This window comes from Miscanthus floridulus, chromosome 16, assembly GCF_019320115.1.
Source record: "Miscanthus floridulus cultivar M001 chromosome 16, ASM1932011v1, whole genome shotgun sequence".
Classification (NCBI taxonomy): Eukaryota; Viridiplantae; Streptophyta; class Magnoliopsida; order Poales; family Poaceae; genus Miscanthus; species Miscanthus floridulus.
This window is the reverse complement of record NC_089595.1, coordinates 2,295,654-2,305,413: the sequence shown is the minus strand read 5'-3', so window position 1 is coordinate 2,305,413 and position 9,760 is coordinate 2,295,654. Positions and strand designations below refer to the sequence as shown.

The 9,760-nt window shown below is 44.5% G+C and overlaps 1 non-coding gene across 1 annotated transcript; it reads left to right on the top strand.

Moving 5' to 3' along the window:
* The first annotated feature begins 483 nt into the window (after positions 1-483).
* LOC136514609 (small nucleolar RNA R71) lies at positions 484-592 on the top strand. The gene has a single exon (XR_010773761.1). It is a non-coding gene; the product is annotated as a small nucleolar RNA R71 (small nucleolar RNA).
* Positions 593-9,760: the final 9,168 nt, after the last annotated feature.

Genomic DNA, 9,760 nt, shown 5'->3' with positions numbered 1-9,760 from the left:
CCTTGATTATTCAAACGAGACGAAGAGTAATAATTGTTACCTCCTTGATTGTTGGAGCACTGATTCTAGCCTTGATGTTGTGGACGAAACCTGTTGTTAGTGTTGATGAAGTTGAGGTCCTCTTGAGTTTCGGGGTAGGAATTGCCCGAATGTCTAACATCTCCACATACTTTGCAAGTCATGTGGGAATCCATGGCTTTAAGTGTCTCTTGGGCACTCACCTTCTCATAATGTTCTACTCGCTTTGCGAGCAGATCCATCTTAGCTGCAAGCATGTCAATTTCTTTAATTGAATGCATACCTTGTTTATGGGGTTGGAGTCGATCGTCGCTCCATCCTTGGTTAGAGACCATCTTCTTGATCAGCGTCTTAGCATCTGCAACACTTAGCGAAAAGAATGCATCACCAGCAGCAGCATCTAAATGGCTCTTATCTAACGACACTAATCCATGGTAGAAGTTCTGGATCAAAAGCTAGTCTTCCATGCCAAGGTGTGGGCATGCAGAGACGTACTCTTGCATTCATTCCCAAGCTTTGGGAATCGATTCATCTGCTAGTTGTTGAAAACTAGAGATTTTATTGTGTAGAGCATTAGTCTTTTCCATAGGGAAAAACTTGACTAGAAAAGCGTTGGAACACTTGTCCTAGGTATCTACAGTGCTGCGGTTAGAGTAAAACCATTGCTTAGCCTTTCCTAACAAAGAGAAAGGCAAAAGGCAAAGACGTATAGCCTCTTGGCTCACTCCCTTAATGGTGAAGGTGCTACAAATCTCCAAGAAATGTTGGAGATGAGCATTTGCATCCTCGTGGGCTTTCCCACAAAACGGCCTAGCTTGAACCATCATAATTAACACTGGCTTAAGCTCAAAGTTAGTGTCCCCATTGATAACATTGGGTCCAGTGGCTACATTAGCAGCCGAGGGTACAAAAAAATCATGAATGGACTTGTCGCCCATGGTCGTAGAGGGTAGTGATAGGATTTGAGGAAGAAAGGATAAACTACTTAGGATAACTAAAAATAACCTAGCTAACAAATCTAGCCTTATAAATTCAAGGCCAGTTGTCTTCCCCGGCAACAGCGCCAAAAATGCTTGTTGATACTTCTTAACGACTATTGGAGGATTCTGCAAGCGCACAGAACTATCACGTAGCACTTCGCTCGGTGAGTACCGAGTGTCGAATTTATAATTTATCCCATAGGAAGGCAGAAGGCTAAAATTTATAATTGAACTAGGATTTGCTAAAAGAAGGCTAAAGTTAATCCTAGATATGTGAATGATAGTGAAGGATGAATGTAAACTACCTAAACTAAACTACTAAATAGAAGCTAACCTAGAGATAGCTAGGTGGGAGAGCGAGCGATTTATCTTTCTAATAACTAAGGGTAAACAGATGACTAGGAGAAATGTGATAATACTTCGAGGCACAACCCACCTACCAACTAGGAGAGTTAAATAGACAAAGTCTGCCACAAGCCCTACGATTTAATAACTAGACCTATCGTGGTGGAATACAGAGGATGGACAAGGCTGTCACCACTTGCCACCTACCACAATCTATCCTAAGGCCTAGTTGTATCCACAAGTAATCTATAACCTAAGCACCGCGCTTAGTCTATAAACTACTACTTCGATCTGAGCACCGATGAAATGAGATCAAAGCACCCTAACCAGACGGTGGAACCAGTACTAACAAAAGACTACTAATTATAAGATAACCTATGCTACTAATATCAAACAACAAGCACCTAAGCTCACTAATGAACACTAATGACTAAGTGATTAAAGTAAAGCAAAGCAATAATACTAGAATAAAGTACTTAAATAAATACTGAATAAAGTAAATGCTAAAATGAAGAATTACAAAGGAGTTATACCAGACCTAGAAGACTCTTCCAGACTCCAAGAGCTACTTCGCTCTTGCTCTACTCCACTACTAGACTACTACTCTATAGCTAATGCTAAGCTAGAAAGCTAAGAGAAGCTTGGAGAGCTTGGAATTGAATGGGGCATCCTTCCACCGAGCTCCACACCCTCTATTTATAGTGTAGAGAGGCATAGGGGGTATTTGTAGGTAGTGGCAAGGTCGGTGGAGGACCTAGGGCACCAGGTAGATCTAGGAGGGCACCGACTGGCCCTTAGATGCACCGCCTTTGCATCCAAGGGTGTGGGTTGCTCCTCATTGACGGTTGTGAAGACAACACATGGTGAAACTTGGCCGGTAAGTCAGTTGGGAGGCTCCACATCTATGACAATGGGCCCATGGATCCATGGCCTCTTCATCATGACCATTGGTTGGAACCAACTTGAATCAACGCTTGGAATTGCTTCTAGAGGAGCTCCCATGGATCGGTGATGTGGCAAAGTGACAAGTTGGCACTTGGTGGGACCGGGCGGCGCTAGCCTGTGGGCCTAGGAGGCCCTGCCACATCCACTTACTTGCTTTGTCCATGTTTATCACCATTTTGGCCTATTTTTGCCATATTTCTTGCATACAAATAATTCTACAAGCACAAGTGGAACTAGGTGAAATTTAAACAAAATTCTACACATGTGATGATGATTTACATCATTGTATCATGCTTTTGGGTGGAATGTTGATGGTCAAAATGGGTTTTAGTGACCGTCAACACAATGCAACTAACGACTATTCAAGCCAAATTAGTTGCGCAAGGGAGCTACTTCTATGCTACACAAGCAAGAAGGTAACTAGCAAGCTACACAAGAAAACTAATTACAAGAGCAACTACATAAGCACAAAGTACAAGAAAGTAAATACAAGCTTGTGAAATGGGGATGCAAACCAATAGGAAGAACAATGTTGGCACGGTGATTTTTCTCCTGAGGTTCACGTGCTTGCCAACACGCTTGTCCCCGTTGTGTCGATCGCTCACTTGGTGGTTTGGTGGTTAATTGGCATCACCCACCAAGCCCACACGTTGGGCACTACAAGAACCTACCCACAAGTGAAGGTAGCTCAATGACACACTCTACTAGTGTTACTCTTCGCGGCTCCTGTGAGGTGAGCACGGTACCCCTCACAATCCCTTCTTCAGAGCACCGCACAATCTTCCTTGCGTGCTTTGACAGAGACCGCCACCAAGCCATCTAGGAGGTGGCAGCCTCTAAGAGTAACAAGCACCACCAGCTTGCAACTCAATCACCTAGTGCCACTCGATGCAATCTCTCAATGCAATCGCGCTAGAATCACTCCCTCGCAATTGATTCGCACTCTTGCAAGCACAAGTGAGTTAGAGGCTCTTCTAGCACTCCCCAAGCATGGACACTAAGTCCCAAGGTTGCCAAGCATGTGCCAAAGCCATCCACACACTCCTTTTATTTCCCCAAAGGCTACAATTGTCGTTACCCCCTTCACTAGGTACTTTTTGTACTGACCGAACTCGCTGCTGCAGTGACCGGACGTTCAGGTCGCAGAGTCCGGTCGCTCCTCATGCGCCACATGTACTACCTATTCGAAGATGACCGTTGCTCGCCAACAGCTAGCTCCTGCACATGCATACTCTTGACCGCACATGCCTAGGTCCAGTGACCAGATGTGCCGAGGCCAAGTCCGGTCACCAACGTGTCTCTGCACAACTGGTCGGACTCCCCTTTCTCCTATGACCGAACTTGACTCTCCTAGAGTCTGGTCACTTCCAGAGAGCTCTTTTGATGACCGGACACGTCTGGTCATCACTGATCAGACTCTCCTAGCATCCGGTCGCTTTTGCACATGAAAGAAACATTGACCGGACTCTGTGACCGAACTCGCAGGTGCTGACCGGATGCGTCCGGTCGCAGAGTCCGGTCACAGATCTTTCAACACTAAAACGGCTATAACTCTTAGCTCCGGAGTCCAATTTCGATGATCTTGGCAATTTTGGAAAGCTTACTCAAAGGGCTACATATCCCACTTGCATATTTGATCCAAAGAATAATGGATCAATGCAGAATTCTAATCCAAGGACCATCACAAAGTTCGGAGCATACTGAAAAACCTTTCTCTCTTCTCCAAGTTGATCCAATTCAACTCCATCAACTTCTCCTTTGCAAATGTGCCAATATCACCAAGTGTACACAATCATGTGCAAGTGTGTTAGCATTTTCATAACCATTTTTAAGGAGTTAATCACTCAATTCACCACGCCACTCGATCCTAGCAACAACGCAAAGTTAGATCGCTCAAGTGGCACTAGATGACCAATATGCAAACAAGTTTGCCTCTCTTGATAGTACGGCCATCTATCCTAAACCTAGTCATAAACTTCTCTACACACCTATGACCGATGAAATGAAATGCCCTACAAATATACCTTTGCCTTGCGCATTCCATTCCATCTCCACCAATGTTGATGCAACACATGCACCAACCAATCACAAATGATATGATCCACTTCATATCATCACGTGACCTTGTTGGTTCATCGATCTGGACCTCACTTGCTTTTCACCATTGCCTTCATCCATTGGCGCCAAGTTTTGCTCAAGCTTCACCGCCACGCGGTCCATCACTCCAAAGCCTCCAACTTGCCCTTCACGCTTGCAACCAGTCCATCAAGCCAAGTCTTATCTTAATCTTCTCCACCTTAGTCATATGACTCCATGTCATGTCTCATATGCAATGAGCTCCTTCATCACATGTGTGAGCCTTGTAACAAATCCAAGCCATTTTCACCTCTATGGCATAGGTTGCTCACACATGATGTACTTGTGAACTAATCACCTGTGTATCTTACTCAAACACATATTAGTCCATCTAAGGTTGTCACTCAATTACGAAAACCAAAACAAGGACCTTTCACCGGAGACCTCGCAGAAGCTGCTCCAAAGGGGTAACGGGTCTATTTGCTTGTGGGCTTATAAATAGAGGTGGTAGCCAGCCTTGGCCACTCTCTTGGCACTTCTAACACCTGCATACACTCTTTGGGAGTTGAGCAAACTACTCCACTCGTACACTTGATTTCATCATTTTGAGTGATATTGGAGAGCTTCTAGTGCATTGCTTAGTGTTCTAGCATCTTGTGGCACTAGTTGGGCCATTTGGGCTGGTGGAGAACTTGTTACTCTTGGTGTTTGCTGACACCTAGATGGCCCGGTGATTGGTGGATCGTTAAGCGGCTATTGGTGATTGTTGTCGGCTCCGATCATTGAGCTTGTGAGGGGTTCTTGTGCCTTCCCCGTGGGAGATCACGAAAGGTAACTCTAGTGGATTACGCATGGTTTGTGGATCCTCATCTTTTGTTGGTTGTGCGGCACCTGGTTGCTGGTTAGGCGTGTGATGCCTATTAGCGTGTGAACCTCCAAGTGAGTGAATCACCACAATGGGGACTAGCTTGCCGGCAAGCAAGTGAACCTCAGAGGAAAAATCATTGTGTCATCATTGTCTCCTTGGTATTCTTTGGTATTCATTGATTGATCACTTGCCACGGTAGTATATCTCCTCTACCACTCTCTTGTATTACATTGTGTATTTACTTTGTGTAGAGCTTGTGGTAGTTGTAGCTAGTTGTGTAGCTTAGCTTCTTAGTTGTATTTAGTTTCTAGCTGGCTCAACTAGTGTAGAGAGTAGCAACATATCCCTTGAGTGCGTAGTAATCATAATTAACTAGAATTGTTGGTAGGTGGCTTGCATTTTTAGTAGGATAGTGACGAGATCCTAACATATGGGTATGCTAAGCCTTGGGTCCAATGGTTCCCGAATGAAAAAGATCCCCCGACCGACCCCTCTAGGATTGCCCAGAGGCTCGGGGGCTAAACCCATCGGGTACGCTTGCGCGCACCCTTTAAGAAGAAACCCGGCTAGGTCTGACTCTACCGCGACCTCCGCCTAGGGCTTGGGGGCTCGCCGAGCCCTGAGGCACCCGATCTACACCGATGCTCTGGTCCAGCCCTTGGCTCCTGCCCCACCACCGACGATAGCTAAGGCCCGGGCATAAGAAGACAAGCCCCGAGCTACCGAGGCTCAGGGGCTCCCTGACGTTGCCCCTTGGGCACGACATTGCCGGCCACTTTCTCGACAAGGTCAAGAACGGGGCATGACACAAGAAGACAAAGCTTCCCAGCGGCCTCCGGGGGCTCGGGGGCTCCCAAACCCGTGTGTCAGGCCCTGGAGTTGACCTCCTTCATCACCAAGAAGACTCCAGAAGGTCCACCCAGGGGATGCCGGTCCAAGCCAACATAGTCTGACACGTAGGGTGTCAGTCAGACGACGCCCAAGGCTTCTTTGGCTCCACGACACTGCCACAGTCCACAACATGTCGCTGCAAGGGCCTCCTGGACTTTGGCGCATGTAGACTAGCTCCCCAAACCACCATGTACCTGACCTATCTTGTTATATAAGGGATAAGGTCAAACCTAGGAAAGGGGGAGAGGAGGAGGAACGATCATCAGAAGACATTCCATTCCTTGGCCTTTGCTCAGCACCGAGTGCAAGGCAACCCATGGAGGGGCACTGAGAGCTCCTCCACCACATCCCGTCGTCTTCCTCCTCTCTGACGAGGGGAAGGCTCCACCGGCAGTGAGGCAACCTTAGGATTAGCACCGAGCTAAACCCCTACCAAATCTCTCTACAACCCTGTTGTAACCCCCTGATTTTGGGTGCTTTTGAGCATAAGGATCATCAGCTGCAGGACGTAGAGCATCGATTGGCTCGAACTAGGATAAACCGTTGCGTCCTCTCTGTGATTCTCGTATTCTTGAGTCCACCCGAGCCACTGGAGACCCGTACTCTGACACCGACTCGAACAACATGCTTGTCGCGGTTTCAACCCCGCGACAGCTAGCGCAACACTCGCTTCGCCGTTTAATTATCTAACCAAGTTGCTTAAGTGTTGTTGTAGAATTTTTATAGGCTATTCACCCCGCTTTAGCCATTTAAGACCTTTCACATGATTTACTTTGACAAATAGGTCCTCCTTAATAGTTTTCTGATGAAATCCTCCTACATTCACAGATTCACCAAAGCTCATGGAATTCACTAGTTTAAACCCATAGACCTATGTTTGGTGATGGAATTAAATATATATATGATATGTTGACGGTTTATGATTGATGTTAATGACCGTCAACACACACCATGGTGGAAATGGTGGAACCTGAAAGACAGTGTAGTGGGCTAGGAGGAGTAGAGTAATAGCTTACTAGGCCATGCCCATTCCTGCTTTGATCTAGGTGCGGCCCAATAGCCACTCCACCAAGGCTCCAATGCCCCAATGGCGGGCAGTGGAAGGTTGGTGACGCGGCACGACCAAATTCCGACGTGATAATAGATTCATCTAATTAGTCACCATTTATATAATTAGTTTTAAAATTAATTAATATTTGGTCCTTCAAATTTGCATCCAAATATGCAAGTATATTAGTGTTGTCTCATAGGTGGTCTCATGTAGTGCCACGTAATTTTAAGATGACTTAATAGACAACATATACAATCGTTGTTTTTAAGTTGTCTCGTAGTAAATCATAATTCCTTAATATATGCATAGAATAAAAGTAAACTTGTGAGTTGCATGGCAACAAGAACTCGTTCAGTGGTACAATAGTTGTCTCATAGTCCTAAATCTTAGCTCATGAGGTGGTTGTTTCGCAAAACAACGACCTCTTTCGTCTCTCTCACCTCTCTCTTTCCTCCACATAAGCAAAAATCCTACGTGGCATTGCATGAGATGGAGTATGAAACCACTAACACATAGTAATGTACTTGCGATGCTAACTTTAGAAGTTGAGATCCAAACAAGCTCTAATTAATTTTGTGTTGTGAGTTTCGGTTGAAGGCTATTTTATTATTGAGTAAATTATGCTAGCGGTCCTTAAACTGGTTAAGTCGTGTCATCCCGGTCCCTAAACTATCAAACCGAAAGTTTAGGGCAGTACTAGCACCCGGACGGACGTCCTGATCATTGGAGGGGGCAAAACGTTTCGGCCTTGCATCCACTTATTTAGGGCAGTACTAGCGCCCGGACGGAAGCCCGTGTCTGGACGCCCGCGGCTGCTGCATGCCCACGCTAGGCAGGGGCCACCCGTGTCGCTCCATGCGCTTCCCCCTCTGCTTCCAGCACCATCGTGCACCGCTCCATCCTTTCGCTTCTCGCACGCATGCACGGCGCCCCAGCAGCTGCAGCAGGCAGTGGTGGCAAGTGAGTCACATTGCAACATGTGCAACACTAGATCTACTTTTGAAATATCTAGATGAAACATTTGCAACATGCGGCTGAAGACAAATGAAACACTTAACATGCATCTGCAACACTTGCAAAAACACTTGAAAACACTTGAAAAAAGACATTGTAAAACATATGCAACATCCAAATAAAAACACTTGTAACATATGTGTAAAACATATACAACATCCATTTAGATCACAGTTTGGGACTGTATTGATGTGTGTTAATTTATCTCACCTTGAGCAGCCACATGATTCCTGTCTTTTTTTTCTTAGTTTCCTGTTGGTGGAGTTGTTTTATTAGTTTCCTAGTCATCTGGGGGCCGTGGGTTGCAAATAAACACAGACACTATACTTGCTTTTTCAGAATACATAAATTGCCTATTTAAGAAGACATTCTTGCCTAATGAGTGACACTTAAATTGCCTAAAAAAATGCAATCCACTACAACATTACCATATTTGCCTAATGTGAGTTATTGATTTCTAAGCATACATCGAAATACAGGATGTCCTACATTATTGAGCTAGTTGCCCTTGTTGTATTGTCATATTTTAGGCATTGCTTCCTGCTATATACAAATGTAATGACAACAGCCCTTTTTTGTGCATGCATATACAGGGATAGTTCTTCATACAAACGCCTAGAGGGCAGAGGTTTCATGGAGTGTGTGCGCCAGCGTCCAATGGCAGCAACGAGGTATGATCACACACATGCAAAAGAAAAACACAACCATTTTCTTAGGCAATTTAAGTGTCATTTGTTAGGCAATTTAAATGTCATTTGTTAGGCAACAATGTACTCCTAAATAGGCAATTTAGCCTTTTGGTGTAAATCTGGAGGTAGCTCAGTAAGATCTATATTTGACACCTATATGATGATTTCTTGCATGCAAGTCAATAAATATAAATGTGTGCTGCTATATCATGACATGTAGTTAGCTTAGTCAAACTCATTAGGCAAGGCAAAACAAAAAAAACACAAGGTTATGCAATTTTGTTCAGTAACATGCTATGGTGTGGCTCATGTTTCAATGCATTTACATACACCAAAGTTTCAATGCTTAGGCTGTGTTTAGTTCGTGAATTTTGGGAATTTGGCTACTGTAGCACTTTCGTTTTTATTTGGTAATTATTGTTCAATCATGGACTAATTAGGCTCAAAACGTTCGTCTCGCAATTTCCAACCAAACTGTGCAATTAGTTTTTTTTCGTCTACATTTAATGCTTCATGCACGTATCGCAAGATTCGATGTAATGACTACTGTAGCACTTTTTGGGAAAGTTTTTGGGAACTAAACAAGCACTTGTATATGCTATATGACATCTGATTGCTGCAACCGTAAATCTTTTTAACATTTTTAATTGCAGATGTGATGGTCTCAAGCATCAACATGGGATCAAATGAACAAAGAGAACCATGTGCAGCAACAAGCGGGATGTATGGTGCATCAGTATATATGTTACCAATACAAGGAGGTTTAGTGCAGTAAGATGTATTTCTACCGGAGTAGTACATAATATGTACTTTTTTGTCTCTCTATGTTCTAAGATGCCTGAGATGCTATACAAAACATCTCAGGATGCCCAGAATGACATGT